Source organism: Pseudophryne corroboree, chromosome 8 (assembly GCF_028390025.1).
Source record: "Pseudophryne corroboree isolate aPseCor3 chromosome 8, aPseCor3.hap2, whole genome shotgun sequence".
Classification (NCBI taxonomy): Eukaryota; Metazoa; Chordata; class Amphibia; order Anura; family Myobatrachidae; genus Pseudophryne; species Pseudophryne corroboree.
Genome location: NC_086451.1, coordinates 97885346 through 97906373, shown reverse-complemented (window position 1 = coordinate 97906373; position 21028 = coordinate 97885346). Strand labels below are relative to the sequence as shown.

Sequence of the window (21028 nt, the reverse complement as noted above, 5' to 3'; positions counted from 1 at the left end):
TCCATCTACTCCCCACAGCTTTTACTATCACACACAGATATACAAGTGTTGCATATCAAATTAATTAGCACAGTCTCCTGATGCGTCCTAGCATTGCAACTAAGGCGCATTGTCAACAAAAGACTGCTAGAGTCTTGCAAGACTGGTGAGCCGAGAGAAGCTGTTTGGGGTGACTGCAGGAATGATGTATTAGGACTCATCTGTAAAGGCCTATACACACTGGCCGATATATTGGCCATTCTATTGAAAGGCCCATACTGTATATCGTGGGTCCGTCGGCTAGAGATGAGCGGGTTCGGTTCCTCGGAATCCGAACCCGCCCGAACTTCTTTTTTTTTTACACGGGGCCGAGCGACTCGGATCTTCCCGCCTTGCTCGGTTAACCCGAGCGCGCCCGAACGTCATCATCCCGCTGTCGGATTCTCGCGAGGCTCGGATTCTATCGCGAGACTCGGATTCTATATAAGGAGCCGCGCGTCGCCGCCATTTTCACACGTGCATTGAGATTCATAGGGAGAGGACGTGGCTGGCGTCCTCTCCGTTTATAGAGAAGAGAGTGAGACTAGAGTAGAGAGAGACACAGTAGTAATTTTGGGGAGCATTAGGAGGAGTACTTTAGGAGGAGTACTACTACTTGCTGAAGTGATAGATAGATAGTGTGACTGTATAATGTATATCTGACTTGTGGGGGAGACACTGACAGTGGGGAGCAGTTAGAGTCTGAGAGCAGGACTCAGGAGTACATATAACGTACAGTGCACACTTTTGCTGCCAGAGTGCCACACTGCCATTGTGACCACACTGACCACCAGTATAATATATATTGTGATTGTCTGCTTAGGAGTACTACTTGCAAGTTGCTGATAGTGTGACCAGTGACCTGACCACCAGTTTAATAATCACCACCAGTTTAATATATATAATATATATATATAATTGTTTATAATATATATATATAATATTGTATACCACCTACCCGTTTTTTTTTTTTTCTTTCTTCTTCTTTATACATACTACTATAGTAGCTTACTGTAGCAGTCTGCGGTGCTGCTGAGCTGACAGTGTCCAGCAGGTCCGTCATCAGTCATTACATAATAAATATATATACCTGTCCGGCTGCAGTACTAGTGATATATATATATATATATATATATATATATATATATATTGATTTCATCTCATTATCATCCAGTCTATATTAGCAGCAGACACAGTACGGTAGTCCACGGCTGTAGCTACCTCTGTGTCGCCAGTCGCTGGTCCATCCATAATTGTATACCACCTACCCGTGGTTTTTTTTTTTCTTTCTTCTTTATACATACTACTATAGTAGCTTACTGTAGCAGTCTGCGGTGCTGCTGAGCTGACAGTGTCCAGCAGGTCCGTCATCAGTCATTACATAATAAATATATCTACCTGTCCGGCTGCAGTACTAGTGTGATATTATATATATATATATATTGATTTCATCTCATTATCATCCAGTCTATATTAGCAGCAGACACAGTACGGTAGTCCACGTCTGTAGCTACCTCTGTGTCGGCAGTCGCTCGTCCATCCATAATTGTATACCACCTACCCGTGGTTTTTTTTTCTTTCTTCTTTATACATACTACTATAGTAGCTTACTGTAGCAGTCTGCGGTGCTGCTGAGCTGACAGTGTCCAGCAGGTCCGTCATCAGTCATTACATAATAAATATATATACCTGTCCGGCTGCAGTACTAGTGTGATATTATATATATATATATATATATATTGATTTCATCTCATTATCATCCAGTCTATATTAGCAGCAGACACAGTACGGTAGTCCACGGCTGTAGCTACCTCTGTGTCGGCAGTCGCTCGTCCATCCATAAGTATACTAGTATCCATCCATCTCCATTGTTTACCTGAGGTGCCTTTTAGTTGTGCCTATTAAAATATGGAGAACAAAAATGTTGAGGTTCCAAAATTAGGGAAAGATCAAGATCCACTTCCACCTCGTGCTGAAGCTGCTGCCACTAGTCATGGCCGAGACGATGAAATGCCAGCAACGTCGTCTGCCAAGGCCGATGCCCAATGTCATAGTACAGAGCATGTAAAATCCAAAACACCAAATATCAGTAAAAAAAGGACTCCAAAATCTAAAATAAAATTGTCGGAGGAGAAGCGTAAACTTGCCAATATGCCATTTACCACACGGAGTGGCAAGGAACGGCTGAGGCCCTGGCCTATGTTCATGGCTAGTGGTTCAGCTTCACATGAGGATGGAAGCACTCAGCCTCTTGCTAGAAAAATGAAAAGACTCAAGCTGGCAAAAGCACCGCAAAGAACTGTGCGTTCTTCGAAATCCCAAATCCACAAGGAGAGTCCAATTGTGTCGGTTGCGATGCCTGACCTTCCCAACACTGGACGTGAAGAGCATGCGCCTTCCACCATTTGCACGCCCCCTGCAAGTGCTGGAAGGAGCACCCGCAGTCCAGTTCCTGATAGTCAGATTGAAGATGTCAGTGTTGAAGTACACCAGGATGAGGAGGATATGGGTGTTGCTGGCGCTGGGGAGGAAATTGACAAGGAGGATTCTGATGGTGAGGTGGTTTGTTTAAGTCAGGCACCCGGGGAGACACCTGTTGTCCGTGGGAGGAATATGGCCGTTGACATGCCTGGTGAAAATACCAAAAAAATCAGCTCTTCGGTGTGGAAGTATTTCAACAGAAATGCGGACAACATTTGTCAAGCCGTGTGTTGCCTTTGTCAAGCTGTAATAAGTAGGGGTAAGGACGTTAACCACCTCGGAACATCCTCCCTTATACGTCACCTGCAGCGCATTCATAATAAGTCAGTGACAAGTTCAAAAACTTTGGGCGACAGCGGAAGCAGTCCACTGACCAGTAAATCCCTTCCTCTTGTAACCAAGCTCACGCAAACCACCCCACCAACTCCCTCAGTGTCAATTTCCTCCTTCCCCAGGAATGCCAATAGTCCTGCAGGCCATGTCACTGGCAATTCTGACGAGTCCTCTCCTGCCTGGGATTCCTCCGATGCATCCTTGCGTGTAACGCCTACTGCTGCTGGCGCTGCTGTTGTTGCTGCTGGGAGTCGATGGTCATCCCAGAGGGGAAATCGTAAGACCACTTTTACTACTTCCACCAAGCAATTGACTGTCCAACAGTCCTTTGCGAGGAAGATGAAATATCACAGCAGTCATCCTGCTGCAAAGCGGATAACTGAGGCCTTGGCATCCTGGGTGGTGAGAAACGTGGTTCCGGTATCCATCATTACTGCAGAGCCAACTAGAGACTTGTTGGAGGTACTGTGTCCCCGGTACCAAATACCATCTAGGTTCCATTTCTCTAGGCAGGCGATACCGAAAATGTACACAGACCTCAGAAAAAGAGTCACCAGTGTCCTAAAAAATGCAGCTGTACCCAATGTCCACTTAACCACGGACATGTGGACAAGTGGAGCAGGGCAGGGTCAGGACTATATGACTGTGACAGCCCACTGGGTAGATGTATGGACTCCCGCCGCAAGAACAGCAGCGGCGGCACCAGTAGCAGCATCTCGCAAACGCCAACTCTTTCCTAGGCAGGCTACGCTTTGTATCACCGGTTTCCAGAATACGCACACAGCTGAAAACCTCTTACGGCAACTGAGGAAGATCATCGCGGAATGGCTTACCCCAATTGGACTCTCCTGTGGATTTGTGGCATCGGACAACGCCAGCAATATTGTGTGCGCATTAAATCTGGGCAAATTCCAGCACGTCCCATGTTTTGCACATACCTTGAATTTGGTGGTGCAGAATTTTTTAAAAAACGACAGGGGCGTGCAAGAGATGCTGTCGGTGGCCAGAAGAATTGCGGGACACTTTCGGCGTACAGGCACCACGTACAGAAGACTGGAGCAACACCAAAAACGCCTGAACCTGCCCTGCCATCATCTGAAGCAAGAAGTGGTAACGAGGTGGAATTCAACCCTATATATGCTTCAGAGGTTGGAGGAGCAGCAAAAGGCCATTCAAGCCTATACAATTCAGCACGATATAGGAGGTGGAATGCACCTGTCTCAAGCGCAGTGGAGAATGATTTCAACGTTGTGCAAGGTTCTGCTGCCCTTTGAAGTTGCAACACGTGAAGTCAGTTCAGACACTGCCAGCCTGAGTCAGGTCATTCCCCTCATCAGGCTTTTGCAGAAGAAGCTGGAGACATTGAAGGAGGAGCTAACACGGAGCGATTCCGCTAGGCATGTGGGACTTGTGGATGGAGCCCTTAATTCGCTTAACAAGGATTCACGGGTGGTCAATCTGTTGAAATCAGAGCACTACATTTTGGCCACCGTGCTCGATCCTAGATTTAAAACCTACCTTGGATCTCTCTTTCCGGCAGACACAAGTCTGCTGGGGTTGAAAGACCTGCTGGTGAGAAAATTGTCAAGTCAAGCGGAACGCGACCTGTCAACATCTCCTCCTTCACATTCTCCCGCAACTGGGGGTGCGAGGAAAAGGCTCAGAATTCCGAGCCCACCCGCTGGCGGTGATGCAGGGCAGTCTGGAGCGACTGCTGATGCTGACATCTGGTCCGGACTGAAGGACCTGTCAACGATTACGGACATGTCGTCTACTGTCACTGCATATGATTCTCTCCCCATTGAAAGAATGGTGGAGGATTATATGAGTGACCGCATCCAAGTAGGCACGTCACACAGTCCGTACTTATACTGGCAGGAAAAAGAGGCAATTTGGAGGCCCTTGCACAAACTGGCTTTATTCTACCTAAGTTGCCCTCCCACAAGTGTGTACTCCGAAAGAGTGTTTAGTGCCGCCGCTCACCTTGTCAGCAATCGGCGTACGAGGTTACTTCCAGAAAATGTGGAGAAGATGATGTTCATTAAAATGAATTATAATCAATTCCTCCGTGGAGACATTGACCAGCAGCAATTGCCTCCACAAAGTACACAGGGAGCTGAGATGGTGGATTCCAGTGGGGACGAATTGATAATCTGTGAGGAGGGGGATGTACACGGTGATATATCGGAGGATGATGATGAGGTGGACATCTTGCCTCTGTAGAGCCAGTTTGTGCAAGGAGAGATTAATTGCTTCTTTTTTGGTGGGGGTCCAAACCAACCCGTCATTTCAGTCACAGTCGTGTGGCAGACCCTGTCACTGAAATGATGGGTTGGTTAAAGTGTGCATGTCCTGTTTATACAACATAAGGGTGGGTGGGAGGGCCCAAGGACAATTCCATCTTGCACCTCTTTTTTCTTTAATTTTTCTTTGCGTCATGTGCTGTTTGGGGAGTGTTTTTTGGAAGGGCCATCCTGCGTGACACTGCAGTGCCACTCCTAGATGGGCCCGGTGTTTGTGTCGGCCACTAGGGTCGCTTATCTTACTCACACAGCTACCTCATTGCGCCTCTTTTTTTCTTTGCGTCATGTGCTGTTTGGGGAGTGTTTTTTGGAAGGGCCATCCTGCGTGACACTGCAGTGCCACTCCTAGATGGGCCCGGTGTTTGTGTCGGCCACTAGGGTCGCTTATCTTACTCACACAGCTACCTCATTGCGCCTCTTTTTTCTTTGCGTCATGTGCTGTTTGGGGAGTGTTTTTTGGAAGGGCCATCCTGCGTGACACTGCAGTGCCACTCCTAGATGGGCCCGGTGTTTGTGTCGGCCACTAGGGTCGCTTAGCTTACTCACACAGCTACCTCATTGCGCCTCTTTTTTTCTTTGCGTCATGTGCTGTTTGGGGAGTGTTTTTTGGAAGGGCCATCCTGCGTGACACTGCAGTGCCACTCCTAGATGGGCCAGGTGTTTGTGTCGGCCACTAGGGTCGCTTAGCTTACTCACACAGCTACCTCATTGCGCCTCTTTTTTTCTTTGCGTCATGTGCTGTTTGGGGAGTGTTTTTTGGAAGGGCCATCCTGCGTGACACTGCAGTGCCACTCCTAGATGGGCCCGGTGTTTGTGTCGGCCACTAGGGTCGCTTATCTTACTCACACAGCTACCTCATTGCGCCTCTTTTTTTCTTTGAGTCATGTGCTGTTTGGGGAGTGTTTTTTGGAAGGGCTATCCTGCGTGACACTGCAGTGCCACTCCTAGATGGGCCCGGTGTTTGTGTCGGCCACTAGGGTCGCTTAGCTTAGTCATCCAGCGACCTCGGTGCAAATTTTAGGACTAAAAATAATATTGTGAGGTGTGAGGTATTCAGAATAGACTGAAAATGAGTGGAAATTATGGTTTTTGAGGTTAATAATACTTTGGGATCAAAATGACCCCCAAATTCTATGATTTAAGCTGTTTTTTAGTGTTTTTTGAAAAAAACACCCGAATCCAAAACACACCCGAATCCGACAAAAAAAATTCGGTGAGGTTTTGCCAAAACGCGGTCGAACCCAAAACACGGCCGCGGAACCGAACCCAAAACCAAAACACAAAACCCGAAAAATTTCAAGTGCACATCTCTACCGTCGGCCAGTGTGTACAGCAAATATGTTTGTGAACTCCATCGTTCACAGACATATCGCATCGGCCCTGCAGCACAGCCAACGGACAATATATCTACCGATATATTGGCGCATCGCTGTGTGTGTTAGGGGGACCAGCTGACTGCCCGTACACAAGCTGCAGCAGCCGGCGGTGACTGACAGTTCATGACGTCAGTCCCCGACGGATCGGGCAGTGTGTATGCACAGCACACTGCCCAATCCGTCCATAGATATATCTGCAGATCAATTGATCTGCAGATATATCTATCAGTGTGTACCCACCATAAGAGTTGTATTAATGTCTGTTTAATGTGGGTTGGTTGGTTGAATAAATAAATAAATCAAACCATTGAAAGTTACCTCCATTATGAAAAATCTCTGCATTGTTAGTGCACACGGCTAAATCACATTAGTGCCAGCACTTTTGTCTGCTGGGAACTACATAGTGTTAATCAAAATAGCAATTGCTGACAATAGAGCAATGCATTTTTGATTATGGTGGTAAAAGGGTTAAGACCCCCATACACTACCTCTTCAACTCCCCCGCCAGCAGCTCCTGGACTCATGATGTGCTAACGTTAGATCGCATGTGATCTAACGTTAAGCACCCTCATCGCAAACAACAGAGCCAGATCTTACCTACTGCAGGTAAGATCTGAAAGCCCTGCTTACGACCCCTGGGAGCGCACCTCAGATCGCAATCGTAAGTGGAGCACACATGATGTAGTCCACTTACTCGCGATACGTTGGCCCGACGCGTTAATATTGTGCCAAAAGGCACGATATTGTTCTAGTTTCTGGGGTCCTTTACAGTATGTTGCAACACATTCTAGGAATAAAGTGGCTGTGGATTAATAGATTGGCAGTGTTTAGGTTGACCATGAATGGTCAACATGTATGATCAACGTGTATTGACCATTTGTGTGTCAACCATTTTCATGTTGACCTTTTGAACCTGTCGACCTTAACCACTGTCAACCTTTCATCTGTCTACCTTTTGTACCTGTCGAGCATATGGTGTCAACCTATTGACTGTCTACCTAGACAGTGTCGATCTGTCTTCTGGATACCGAAACAGGTTGTATGCCTGCATCTATGTGCCAGAGATCAGAGCGCTACAGACTTACAGTAGGTTGTACGTTTTGCATATTGATTTATGCTTGCACTATGTATCCCCACCACCTAATTGTATAAATATATCCCTATAGTCAAAAGACATTTGCAAATACGGTGTCGTTTCAGGACGTGGAACATATTTTTTACATATTGCAAAATACTGCTCAGTAAGCGGCCACGTAATGTATTTATACTTTGTATTGACTGATGTAGGTATTTCCTCCTTAAAAACTTCCAGCTGGAAAGACATAATCTTTACTATTGGCACTCACTGCGGAAAAGGAAATACCTAGCTGTTAATAAGTTTATATTGGAAAAACTTTCAGAGACATTTTATAGAACCTTAATGTGTCTGATAGGATTTAACCATGAAGGGAAAGTACTGGAGGGATAGGGATCAGTGATCCATTTGCTGGCACACAATCACTCTCACATGGACAGATAGGAATTACCCCAACTGCAAAAGCATTAGAACCGGGCAGGTGATGGACATGCCTGAAACTCCCATGCTGCTCCCTTATAAAGTCTGTCACCGGTGTTCAGAGACCCACTTCTCCACTCATTAATTTCTAGTCCCGTACAGATGCAGCTCAGCGTTCCCAGAGATGTATATACCATATCCTGAATACGCTAAATGGCTGGAAACAATGTAATCCCCCATCATTCACCGCCACCATTAGTGACATTTGGCTAACATACTATGTGGAATGTATCACAGCTCTTCTGCATAGTAGCTTTAGGAGAACCTGGTCCTCCTGGACTAAACATTTTTGGCTGAACTCCCTTTGTCAGCTATTTATTTTATTCCCATCCTGATCAATCCACAGGCCAAGGCAGCAGAGCCCCTACCCCAAACACCCAGCCCACCAACCCACCTACGCATTTTTTCCCAAATTGGACCTTTTCAGTGATTATACTAGAACTTTCCCTAGGAATTGTATACGTTGTCACTGTTTTCTGCCATTTCTGTTTGCTACCATGTCAACTTTACTATATATCATGTACTGCTGATGGTGGACACTGTCTTCCCCCCCACCCCACCCTTCTTCATATTCTCTGTATTTTGTATGGTTTGTTGTAGCTTTTGCTACTACTTGTAATGTTGATGCAAAAAATTCAGTGAACCTCTATTTCTCTGACGTCCTAGTGGATGCTGGGAACTCCGTAAGGACCATGGGGAATAGACAGGCTCCGCAGGAGACTGGGCACTCTAAAGAAAAGATTAGGTACTATCTGGTGTGCACTGGCTCCTCCCTCTATGCCCCTCCTCCAGACCTCAGTTAGAATCTGTGCCCGGCCAGAGCTGGGTGCTCCTAGTGGGCTCTCCTGAGCTTGCTAGTAAAGAAAGTATTTATTAGGTTTTTTATTTTCAGTGAGCTTCTGCTGGCAACAGACTCACTGCTACGTGGGACTAAGGGGAGAGAAGCAAACCTACCTGCTTGCAGCTAGCTTGTGCTTCTTAGGCTACTGGACACCATTAGCTCCAGAGGGTTCGAACACAGGCACCTGTCCTCGATCGTCCGTTCCCGGAGCCGCGACGCCGTCCCCCTCGCAGAGCCAGAAGAACAGAAGCTTGAAGACGACGAAATCGGCGCCTGAAGACTCCTGTCTTCATTAAGGTAGCGCACAGCACCGCAGCTGTGCGCCATTGCTCCCAGCACACTTACACACTCCGGTCACTGTAGGGTGCAGGGCGCTGGGGGGGGGGCGCCCTGGGCTGCAATTGAAGTACCTTTTGGCATAAAAATACATATATACAGTCTGGCACTGTATATATGTAAAAAACCCTGCCATTTTTTCACACAGAAAGCGGGATAGAAGCCCGCCACTGAGGGGGCGGGGCCTTCTTCCTCAGCACACCAGCGCCATTTTCTCTTCACAGCTCCGCTGGAAGCAGCTCCCCAGACTCTCCCCTGCAGTATCCAGGTACAAGACGGGTTAAAAAGAGAGGGGGGGCACATAAATTTAGGCGCAAATAAGACATATAAAGCAGCTATTGGGTAAATCACTTATTATCAGTGAGAATCCCTGTGTTATATAGCGCTGTGGTGTGTGCTGGCATACTCTCTCTCTGTCTCCCCAAAGGACTTTGTGGGGTCCTGTCCTCAGTCTGAGCATTCCCTGTGTGTGTGCGGTGTGTCGGTACGGCTGTGTCGACATGTTTGATGAGGACGGTTACGTGGAGGCGGAGCAAGGGCAGATAAGTGTGGTGTTGCCCCCGTCGGGGCCGACACCTGATTGGATGGATATGTGGAAGGTCTTAAATGACAATGTAAACTCCTTACATAAAAGGTTTGATGACGCTGCAGCCTTGGGACAGCCGGGGTCTCAGCCCGCGCCTGCCCAGGCGACTCAGAAACCGTCAGGGGCTCATAAACGCCCTCTATCTCAGATGGTTGACACAGATGTCGACACGGAGTCCGACTCCAGTGTCGACGATGATGAGGCACATTTACAGTCTAAAATGACCAAGGCCATCCGATACATGATTATTGCAATGAAAGATGTATTACACATTTCTGAGATTAACCCTGTTAATACCAAGAGGGTTTATATGTTTGGGGAGAAAAAGCAGCCAGTGATTTTTCCCCCATCTGATGAATTAAATGAATTATGTGAAGAAGCGTGGAGTTCCCCTGATAAGAAATTAGTGATTTCTAAGAGGTTACTGATGGCGTACCCTTTCCCGCCAACGGACAGGTTACGTTGGGAAACATCCCCTAGGGTGGACAAGGCGCTGACACGCTTATCTAAAAAGGTGGCCCTGCCGTCTCAGGATACGGCCGCCCTAAAGGAGCCTGCGGATAGAAAGCAGGAAGCTATCCTGAAGTCAGTGTATACACACTCTGGTACTCTACTGAGACCTGCTATTGCTTCAGCCTGGATGTGTAGTGCTGTAGCAGCGTGGACAGATACTCTGTTAGACGACATAGATTCCCTCGACAGAGATACTGTTTTGCTAACCCTGGGCCATATCAAAGACGTCGTCTTATATATGCGGGATGCTCAGAGGGACATTTGCCTGCTGGGCTCTAGAATTAATGCTATGTCCATTTCTGCCAGGAGGGTCTTATGGACTCGGCAATGGACAGGAGATGCTGATTCTAAAAAACACATGGAAGTTTTGCCTTATAAGGGTGAGGAATTGTTTGGGGACGGTCTGTTGGACCTCGTGTCTACAGCGACAGCTGGAAAGTCGACTTTCTTGCCTCAGGTTTCCTCACAGCCTAAGAAAGCACCGTATTATCAAATGCAGTCCTTTCGTTCCCAAAAAGGCAAGAGGGTCAGGGGTGCATCCTTTCTTGTCAGAGGCAGGGGTAGAGGTAAGAAGCTGCACCATGCAGCCAGTTCCCAGGAACAAAAGTCCTCCCCTGCTTCCACTAAGTCCACCGCATGACGTTGGGGCTCCACAGGCGGAGCCAGGTGCGGTGGGGGCGCGTCTCCGAAACTTCAGCAACCAGTGGGTTCGCTCACAGGTGGATCTCTGGGCTATACAAATTGTATCTCAGGGATACAAGCTGGAATTCGAAGCGACTCCCCCCCGCCGTTACCTCAAATCAGCCTTGCCAGCTTCCCCCATGGAAAGGAGGTAGTACTGGCGGCAATTCACAAGCTGTACCTCCAGCAAGTGATTGTCAGGGTCCCCCTCCTTCAACAGGGAAGGGGTTACTATTCCACAATGTTTGTGGTACGGAAACCGGACGGTTCGGTGAGACCCATTCTGAATGTAAAATCCTTGAACACTTATATAAAGAAATTCAAGTTCAAAATGGAATCGCTCAGAGCCGTTATTGCAAGCCTGGAAGAGGGGGATTTTATGGTGTCGCTGGACATCAAAGATGCTTACTTGCATGTCCCCATTTACCCACCTCACCAGGAGTACCTCAGGTTTGTGGTACAGGACTGTCATTACCAGTTCCAGACGTTGCCGTTTGGCCTGTCCACGGCACCGAGAATATTTACCAAGGTAATGGCCGAAATGATGATACTCCTTCGGCAGAAGGGAGTTATAATTATCCCGTACTTGGACGATCTCCTCATAAAGGCGAGGTCCAGGGAGCAGTTGTTGATCAGCGTAGCACTCTCTCAGGAAGTGTTGCAACAGCACGGCTGGATTCTGAATGTTCCAAAGTCGCAGCTGATTCCTACGACGCGTCTGCTTTTCCTGGGCATGATTCTGGACACAGAACAGAAGTAGGTGTTTCTCCCGGTGGAGAAGGCCCAGGAATTAGCATCTCTGGTCAGGGACCTCCTGAAACCAAAACAGGTATCGGTGCATCACTGCACGCGAGTCCTGGGAAAGATGGTGGCTTCATACGAAGCCATTCCCTTCGGCAGGTTCCATGCGAGGATCTTTCAGTGGGATCTGTCTGACAAAGTGGTCCGGATCGCATCTTCAGATGCATCGGCTGATCACCCTGTCCCCAAGGGCCAGGGTGTCTCTTCTGTGGTGGCTGCAGAGTGCTCACCTTCTCGAGGGCCGCAGGTTCGGCATACAGGACTGGGTCCTGGTGACCACGGATGCAAGCCTCCGAGGGTGGGGGGCAGTCACTCAGGGAAGAAACTTCCAAGGGCTGTGGTCAAGTCTGGAGACTTCTCTACACATAAATATACTGGAACTAAGGGCCATTTACAACGCCCTGAGTCAAGCAGAGCCCCTGCTTCGAAACCGGCCAGTACTGATTCAGTCAGACAACATCACGGCGGTCGCCCATGTAAACCGCCAGGGCGGCACAAGAAGCAGGATGGCAATGGCGGAAGCCACAAAGATTCTTCGGTGGGCGGAGAATCACGTGCAAGCAGTGTTCATTCCGGGAGTGGACAACTGGGAAGCAGACTTCCTCAGCAGACACGACCTCCACCCGGGAGAGTGGGGACTTCATCAAGAAGTCTTCACACAGATCGCAAAGCGATGGGAACTGCCACAGGTGGACATGATGGCGTCCCGCCTCAACAAAAAGCTAAAAAGATATTGCGCCAGGTCAGGGGACCCTCAGGCGATAGCTGTGGACGCCCTAGTGACACCGTGGGTGTACCAGTCGGTATATGTGTTTCCTCCTCTTCCTCTCATACCCAAGGTACTGAGAATAGTAAGAAAGAGAGGAATAAGAACAATACTCATTGTTCCGGATTGGCCAAGAAGGACTTGGTACCCGGAACTACAAGAAATGCGCACAGAGGACCCATGGCCTCTGCCTCTCAGACAGGACCTGCTGCAACAAGGGCCCTGTCTGTTCCAAGACTTACCGCGGCTGCGTTTGACCGCATGGCGGTTGAACGCCGGATCCTAGCTGAAAAAGGCATTCCGGATGAAGTTATTCCTACGCTGATCAAGGCTAGGAAAGACGTGACAGCAAAGCATTATCACCGTATATGGCGAAAATATGTTGCTTGGTGTGAGGCCAGGAAGGCCCCTACAGAGGAATTCCAGCTGGGTCGATTCCTGCACTTCCTACAGTCAGGGGTGACTATGGGCCTAAAATTGGGGTCCATAAAGGTCCAGATTTCGGCCCTATCCATTTTCTTTCAAAAACAACTGGCTTCACTGCCTGAGGTTCAGACGTTTGTTAAGGGAGTGCTGCATATTCAGCCCCCTTTTGTGCCACCAGTGGCACCCTGGGATCTTAACGTTGTGTTGGATTTCCTGAAATCCCACTGGTTTGAGCCGCTTAGGACCGTGGAACTAAAGTATCTCACGTGGAAAGTGGTCATGCTGTTGGCCTTAGCATCGGCTAGGCGTGTGTCGGAATTGGCGGCTTTGTCATGTAAAAGCCCATATCTGATCTTCCATATGGACAGGGCAGAATTGAGGACTCGTCCCCAATTTCTCCCAAAGGTGGTATCATCGTTTCATTTGAACCAACCTATTGTGGTGCCTGCGGCTACTCGGGTCTTGGAGGACTCCAAGTTAATGGACGTAGTCAGGGCTTTGAAAATATATGTTTCCAGAACGGCTGGAGTCAGGAAGACTGACTCGCTGTTTATCCTGCATGCACCCAACAAGCTGGGTGCTCCTGCTTCAAAGCAAACTATTGCGCGCTGGATCTGTAGCACGATTCAGCTAGCTCATTCTGCGGCTGGATTGCCGCATCCAAAATCAGTAAAAGCCCATTCCACAAGGAAGGTGGGCTCTTCTTGGGCGGCTGCCCGAGGGGTCTCGGCTTTACAGCTTTGCCGAGCGGCTACTTGGTCGGGTTCAAACACATTTGCAAAGTTCTACAAGTTTGATACCCTGGCTGAGGAGGACCTTGTGTTGCTCATTCGGTGCTGCAGAGTCATCCGCACTCTCCCGCCCGTTTGGGAGCTTTGGTATAATCCCCATGGTCCTTACGGAGTTCACAGCATCCACTAGGACGTCAGAGAAAATAAGAATTTACTCACCGGTAATTCTATTTCTCGTAGTCCGTAGTGGATGCTGGGCGCCCGTCCCAAGTGCGGACTTTCTGCAATACGTGTATATAGTTATTGCTTAAATAAGGGTTATTGTTATGAGCCATCCGTTGAGTGAGGCTCAGTTGTTGTTCATACTGTTAACTGGGTAAGGTTATCACAAGTTGTACGGTGTGATTGGTGTGGCTGGTATGAGTCTTACCCTGGATTCAAATTTCCTTTCCTTGTAATGTCAGCTCGCTCGGGCACAGTTTCCCTAACTGAGGTCTGGAGGAGGGGCATAGAGGGAGGAGCCAGTGCACACCAGATAGTACCTAATCTTTTCTTTAGAGTGCCCAGTCTCCTGCGGAGCCAGTCTATTCCCCATGGTCCTTACGGAGTTCCCAGCATCCACTACGGACTACGAGAAATAGAATTACCGGTGAGTAAATTCTTATTTTTTTCCCAAAAAAAAAGCCCAGGTGGGCACCACTCTCCCATATCCAGTGCAGGGTGGTGTCGCTACCCTGCACTTGGGCATTGTGCACTTGCAGTAGTTGGAGGTCTGACCCTCGGATAGAGGTATTGGGGAGCAGCAACTCGAACCTTCAGCAGCCTGCTTCAACTCAGCGGCATTAGTGGGGGCATTAGTAACACTGACTGATGCTACCCCACATCCAGTGGTTTAGGCACCCCCTTACCCATGGCTCTCTAGACAACTTCCTAGGTTTAATGGCAGTGCCGGCCTTGCGCAAGAAGAGGTAAGTTCAAGCATATACCATACAGTATGTGTGTTAGGATGGTCTCTACGCTAATCTTGCCGTAGTGAATGGAATAGGCATACCTATGTGATAAACAAGTGTCCATACATATGTGATTTGCAAGAAGTACCCCAAAGGGTATACTTTTAATTTGCCGGGAAGCATAGCTGATGCGGTGTCATTGTTTCAGTATTGTCTCTTTGATTAGATTCAGGTTGCACTTGATGTATTAGTGCTGGCGATACGGAAGGGTTGGACTCCTGATGAAAGAGTATCTTCTCTTTCATCAGAATCTATCCTGCATAGCAAAGCTAAGGAAGGACTGTTGCCCTAGAAAGTAAAATAAACCCAGTTAACATTGTTGAACATTCTCCTATGTCCCTTAACAGTGTAATTGCAGCCATCCGATGATCAGATTTCAGTGACCATAGTTCATTGATGTAATGCAGTGGCGTCATGAGGTGGGTGCGGCCCGCACCCGGGTGTCACCCTTCAATAGGGTGACACCAAAGCGACCTGCATACTCACACGCACGCACCCCCATCCCCTGACTGACAAAGACAAAGTATGGTCCACGGCTATGGCCACACCCCCTCCTCCCAGGCCCCGCCTCCTAAAGCCCGACATTCTCACCTGTCCGTGAGATCAGCAGGCAGCAGCCACAGAGCCGTGCAGGCAGTGCTCTGGCCGCCCCTCCCCTCCAGAGTCCACTCGGGTCCTGACTGAGCCAGACAGTGACACACACAAGCTCCGCCTCCCACACTATCCTACAGGAGGAAGGAGCTGCTGCTGATATTGATGCATGATGCCTGGTAACTTCTGTAAATGCTCCACGATGAGCAGAATCGATTTATGAAACGTATGTGTGTGTGTGTCTGTATGGGGGTGAATGTGTTAATGGGCATTGGGATGTACAAATTGTTGGGTTGAGTGCTAGGTGGGGGGGCTAATTGGGGCTGTGTGAGTTTAGTATGAGTGCTGTGTGAGAGTAGTATGGGTGCTGTGTGAGCATTGTATGGGTGCTGTATGAGAGTAGTATGGGTGCTGTGTAGTATGGGTGCTGTGTGAGTGTAGTATGGGTGCTGTGTAGTATGGGTGCTGAGTGAGAGTGGTATGGGTGCCGTGTAGTGTGGGTGCTGTGTGAGCGTAGTATGGGTGCTGTGTGAGAGTGGTATGGGTGCCGTGTGAGTGCAGTATGGGTGCTTTGTGAGCGTAATATGGGTGCTGTGTGAGAGTGGTATGGGTGCCGTGTAGTATGGGTGCTGTGTGAGCTTAGTATGGCCGCTGTGTGAGCGTAATATGAGTGCTGTGTAGTATGGGTGCTGTGTGAGAGTAGTATGGGTGCTGTGTGAGCATAGTATGGGTACTGTGTGAGAGTGGTATGGGTGCTGTGTGAGAGTGGTATGGGTGCTGTGTGAGCGTGGTATGGGTGCCGTGTGAGTGCAGTATGGGTGCTGTGTGAGCGTAATATGGGTGCCGTTTGAGAGTGGTTTGGGTGCCGTGTAGTATGGGTGCTGTGTGAGCGTAGTATGGCCGCTGTGTGAGCGTAATAGGAGTGCTGTGTAGTATGGGTGCTGTGTGAGAGTAGTATGAGTGCTGTGTGAGCATAGTATGGGTGCTGTGTGAGAGTGGTATGGGTGCCGTGTAGTATGGGTGCTGTGTGAGCATAGTATGGGTGCTGTGTGAGAGTGGTATGGGTGCCGTGTAGTATGGGTGCTGTGTGAGCGTAGTATGGGTGCTGTGTGAGCGTAGTATGGGTGCTGCTGTGTGAGCGTAGTATGGGTGCAGTGTGAGCGTAGTATGGGTGCTGCTCTGTGAGCGTAGTATGGGTGCAGTTTGAGTGTAGTATGAGTGCTGTGTGACGTAGTATGGGTGCTGCTGTGTGAGCGTAGTATGGGTGCAGTTTGAGTGTAGTATGAGTGCTGTGTGACGTAGTATGGGTGCAGTTTGAGTGTAGTATGAGTGCTGTGTGACGTAGTATGGGTGCTGCTGTGTGAGCGTAGTATGGGTCCCGTTTGAGCGTAGTATGGGTGGTGCTGTGTGAGGGGAGCTTTATGTGAGCTGATAGTGTGGGTGGATTAATGGGTGTTGGGAGGCGGGATTGATAATGAATTGGGGAGAGATGGGGTAATGGATGCACGGAAACGGGGGGGGGGGGGGGCTTCAGTAATGGGTTCTTGGACAGGGATATGTTTGCGGTTGCTGTTTAGGGGAAATTGGTTAATCAGTGCCACCACCAAGTAAATCCCATGCCACCTCTAAGACACCACATGATACCCCATGTCACCTTTAAGACACCACATGATACCCCATGTCACCTCTAAGACACCACATGATACCCCATGTCAGCTCTAAAACACCACATGATACCCCATGTCACCACCAAGACACCACGTGATACCCCATGTCACCACATGATACCCCATGTCACCACCAAGACACCACATGATACCCCATATCCCCACATGATATCCCATTTCCCCACATGTCACCACATTTCACCATATGTTTAGTATGCTAAGGGGGCTATTCAATTATTTGAAAAGTCAGTTGGGAGTCTGTTTTTTCCTATCTAATAGACAGGAAAAAACAGACACCCAACCGACTTTTCAAACATTTGAATCTCCCCCTAAAAGTAGCAAAACTACAACTGCTTTCTCTAGCATGAGGGGGGGCCGCCCAGCACAGGGCAAGGCCGCCCCACATGCTGCGTCCGCCCCCCCCCTGCTTATACACGAGTGCATTGCTATACAGAGATGTGCTCGCATTTTAAGGGTAGCCCTCTGCTTCTGCAGCCTAGCTGTGAAGGCAGTTGCCGGGCCGCCATCTTTTGGGTCGCAGCTGCTGCGTGTGCCGTCAAGCAACCGCTGCGGCCCGCCCGACAAATGGTCCAGAAACGTCTGCGTTGTCCGGACCACGCCCCTCAAACGGTGCGTCGCCGCCCCATCACCTCCCCCCGCAAGGATTCCTTATGGTGTGATAGGGGAGGAGGTCCATGGGGGGTGACACCATGAGTTACCACACCGGGTGACACCAACCCTAGTGACGCCTCTGATGTAATGCAAATTTCACAAATGGTTCTGGAATTCGTAGTTACATGGTTTTGCTCTGTTTTCTGACAGTGACGTGGGTCTGTCATTAGAAACATTATAAGACGATGTACTGGATAAATAAATAGTATTATCTAGGGGTTCTTTTGAATAGCTTTCCATTGTGTCTGCTAATGAAGGGTGGTCTGTAGGTCAGTTGGGAGCAGATACTGTAAGCTAAAAGGCAATGTACCAAAGAAATCAGCCATAGTTTGCCGGCCGCTCTGGGGCTGAAGAGTTAAGTTGCTGTCACATTAATGCCCGGAGCATTTCCCTGCGTATCTCTCACCTCCTCTGCTACATAATGGGAGCAAAATTGCATTTCTAAACATTTGAACTGCGGGTAACCAACACCTCACTAAACTGATCTCATTCAATCGCTTCAATTTAGCAGCAGGATTTTTCCCCCCTTCCCTCCTGCACATTACCTCAGAGCTGAGTGATGTTGATAAGGCCCAGGCCTGAAAAATTGGATCCCTGATAAGGGGTCCTGTTATCAGAAGGTGGTGGTGTGAAAGGGGGGGGGGGGGTTGCTGTTCCTCATTTCCATTTAGATGAGTATTGATTATTTATTTATCCCAGCAAAGTGAGCCTCGCTTCCAATCTTATCTCAGCTCCCGCTTGTCAGCAGAAAAGAGAGAGAGAGTTTACAGACATCACTATCTCAGATAAAAGTTAGACTGGGCCTTTTCTTCCTTTTTTTTTTTTTTTTTTTTTTTTTTTCAAACCTTGACTGAAGGGATAACTTTTTCCTCCAAATAAGAAGTGACGGTGGCGGATTTTCCATAGTGATTCCAGACAGCTGGCCACATGTATTTAGAGTGAGCGCCACTGCATGCTGTCATTTTAAGAGGCTATTTTCACATTTTTTGGGAAAGCAATTGTTCTTTCCTAAATTCCCTTTAGCATTTTTCTCTGTATTTGTTCACCTGGGTAGTGGAAATAAGATGTCTGCTTTTGCCGCTGAAACAAAATGGCAGCTTATCCATGGGCACTAGAGCAGTCAGCATGATGGTCTATTTTAATATGGCCGATAAAACTGATGCTAATATTTTATCAACCACTAGTCTGCACCCAGTGTAAGCATGCCATAGAAATATATTATGTTCTCTCTGTTAGTGCGCTTTTCGAATGGTGGGAAGATCTGTTTTGTTTTTTTTATGTCCTAGAGCAACACTGAAGTAGAGTCCTGAGTAGATGATTTCTGCGTGGAGATACCTGTCCTCAGGACACATTCCCCATTGGACTACTGTATTTGCAATGTGTTTCTCATTCTGTTTGATATACTTAATGCTGTGCCCAGTGGTGCCGAGAGAGGGGTGGGTGAGTACTAATTACCCGGGCTACTGGAGGGGCCCGAGTGCGCACTCCCCTTCCCCTCTCCTGAGTATACCTGTACTTAAGGCTGGCGCCGTCCTCCCAGTGATATCTACGGGAAGATGGCGCCCACACATTGAAAGCAAAGACTCTGGAACTGTGTCAAAGTCCTTGCTCTCTAGTGCTCATGCGCCATCTTTCCAAATATCACAAGTAAGGTAGGAAGCGGGTGCCCTCCCCCCAGCCCTTCTGGATTAGAATGGCACACCCTGTGGAGTGCGCATGGCAACTACGCTACACTGCAATATTTATTTTTTTACATTCTATTATATTTAGGGGGCATGGACTCACCCACTTTTCAGGCCATGCCCCCATTTATTACCAGGGCCTTGCGTGGCTCTCTATTCCGATTGCTGTACCTGGCACTGACTCCAACTGTGGCTAAAGAGCGACCCTTCCAGACACCAGGGGGTATATTTACTAAAGTGCTATGTTGAAGTGGAGGTGTTGCCCATAGCAACCAGATTCTAGCTATTATCTTCTAGAACAGTGATAGCTAACCTTGACACTCCAGCTGTTGTTGAACTACACATCCCAGCATGCCCTGCATCAGTTTTAGCATGGCCAAATAACAAAACTGTAGCAGGGCATGCTGGGATATGTAGTTCAACAACAGCTGAAGTGTCAAGGTTAGCCATCACTGTTCTAGAAGGTGCTGAATAAAGAATTAGAATCCGATTAGTTGCTATGGACAACATCTACACCTCTGTAAACCCGCACTTTAGTGACTATACACCCAGTGCTTTACTGGGCACATTGCCTATATTTGTAATGTGAACAAAGCTTCATGAAATACTAATGACACCATTTTTGCTCATAATAGCTCTTTATTATATGTTGCTACTTTATCTACCTGTAACAATAATTTTCTGATGTATTACATAATTCCCTTTATTGTTTGCTTCTCAAAAGTGTTGGTTGCAGCAAGAGCTCTGTAAATTGAGCCCTAAACGTACAAAGATTATAAAGCACAATTCAAGAATATCAGTGGTCATTGAACGGACACTTTAATGTATTGCATAAAATTATTCCTGCTGGCCGTGTCCTCCCTACACATGTATAATGAAACTGTTGAAATTTCAGATTTGTGTAGAACACCTCAGAGCTATATTCTGATAACATTTAATTTAGTTTTACAATCTCAAGCTCCAATGACAGTCCAGTGATTCCTGGCTGGCGGTCAGTGCTTGGACCTTGGCTATGTGAGCCCATAGCTAAATGTGCTCCTAACGCAGAACAAGGCGTGTTTGTGCAGTAGATCAATCATTCCGGCCGGCTCTCTCCTGACGACCGCATTACTACCTCACATAAACGCCTCCTGCTGCCACATAAACAAACTTGTTTCCTCACAGGCCGCTGACATTTTTAAGATCTCTGTAAAGGGTACAGGAGGCCTGCAGTCTCCTGTATGGTGTCGCAAGGAGACCCCGGTCCAGCTCCAGCCACAGTGCTCCAGAATAGGAACTCCCCTGAGGCCTTGCTCCTATTGCGAGACGCTTAACCTCTTCCATCTGTGTTTCCGTTCAGAACTATTCAATACAAGTGTTGCTAGTGTCCAGCATGTGACCGTAGTTCATCAAATTGATATGCAGATTCGTGTTATTGCTGCAAAAGTCAGAATTTAAGAATTTTTGGTTTAATTCGATCTCCAATTGGATAAATAGCTTGAATTTGATGTAAGAGAAATTGGCGTATGCACAACGAATGCTGGCAAATACATTTGAACTGTAAATTCCAACCGTACTGTGGAATCCACTTGATCATTGCACTTTATTATTGGCGGAACTGTATTCAGCAATGAATGCATTGAGTTTTTTGTCTATATAAATAGCTGGGAACTTACTTTG

At 47.9% G+C, this 21028-nt stretch overlaps 1 protein-coding gene across 2 annotated transcripts in view; it reads left to right on the top strand.

Annotated features, from left to right (window-relative positions):
- Positions 1–21028, top strand: part of MAPKAP1 (MAPK associated protein 1) — a 318576-nt gene that overhangs the window by 208327 nt on the left and 89221 nt on the right. The gene's annotated exons all lie outside the window — the stretch shown is intronic.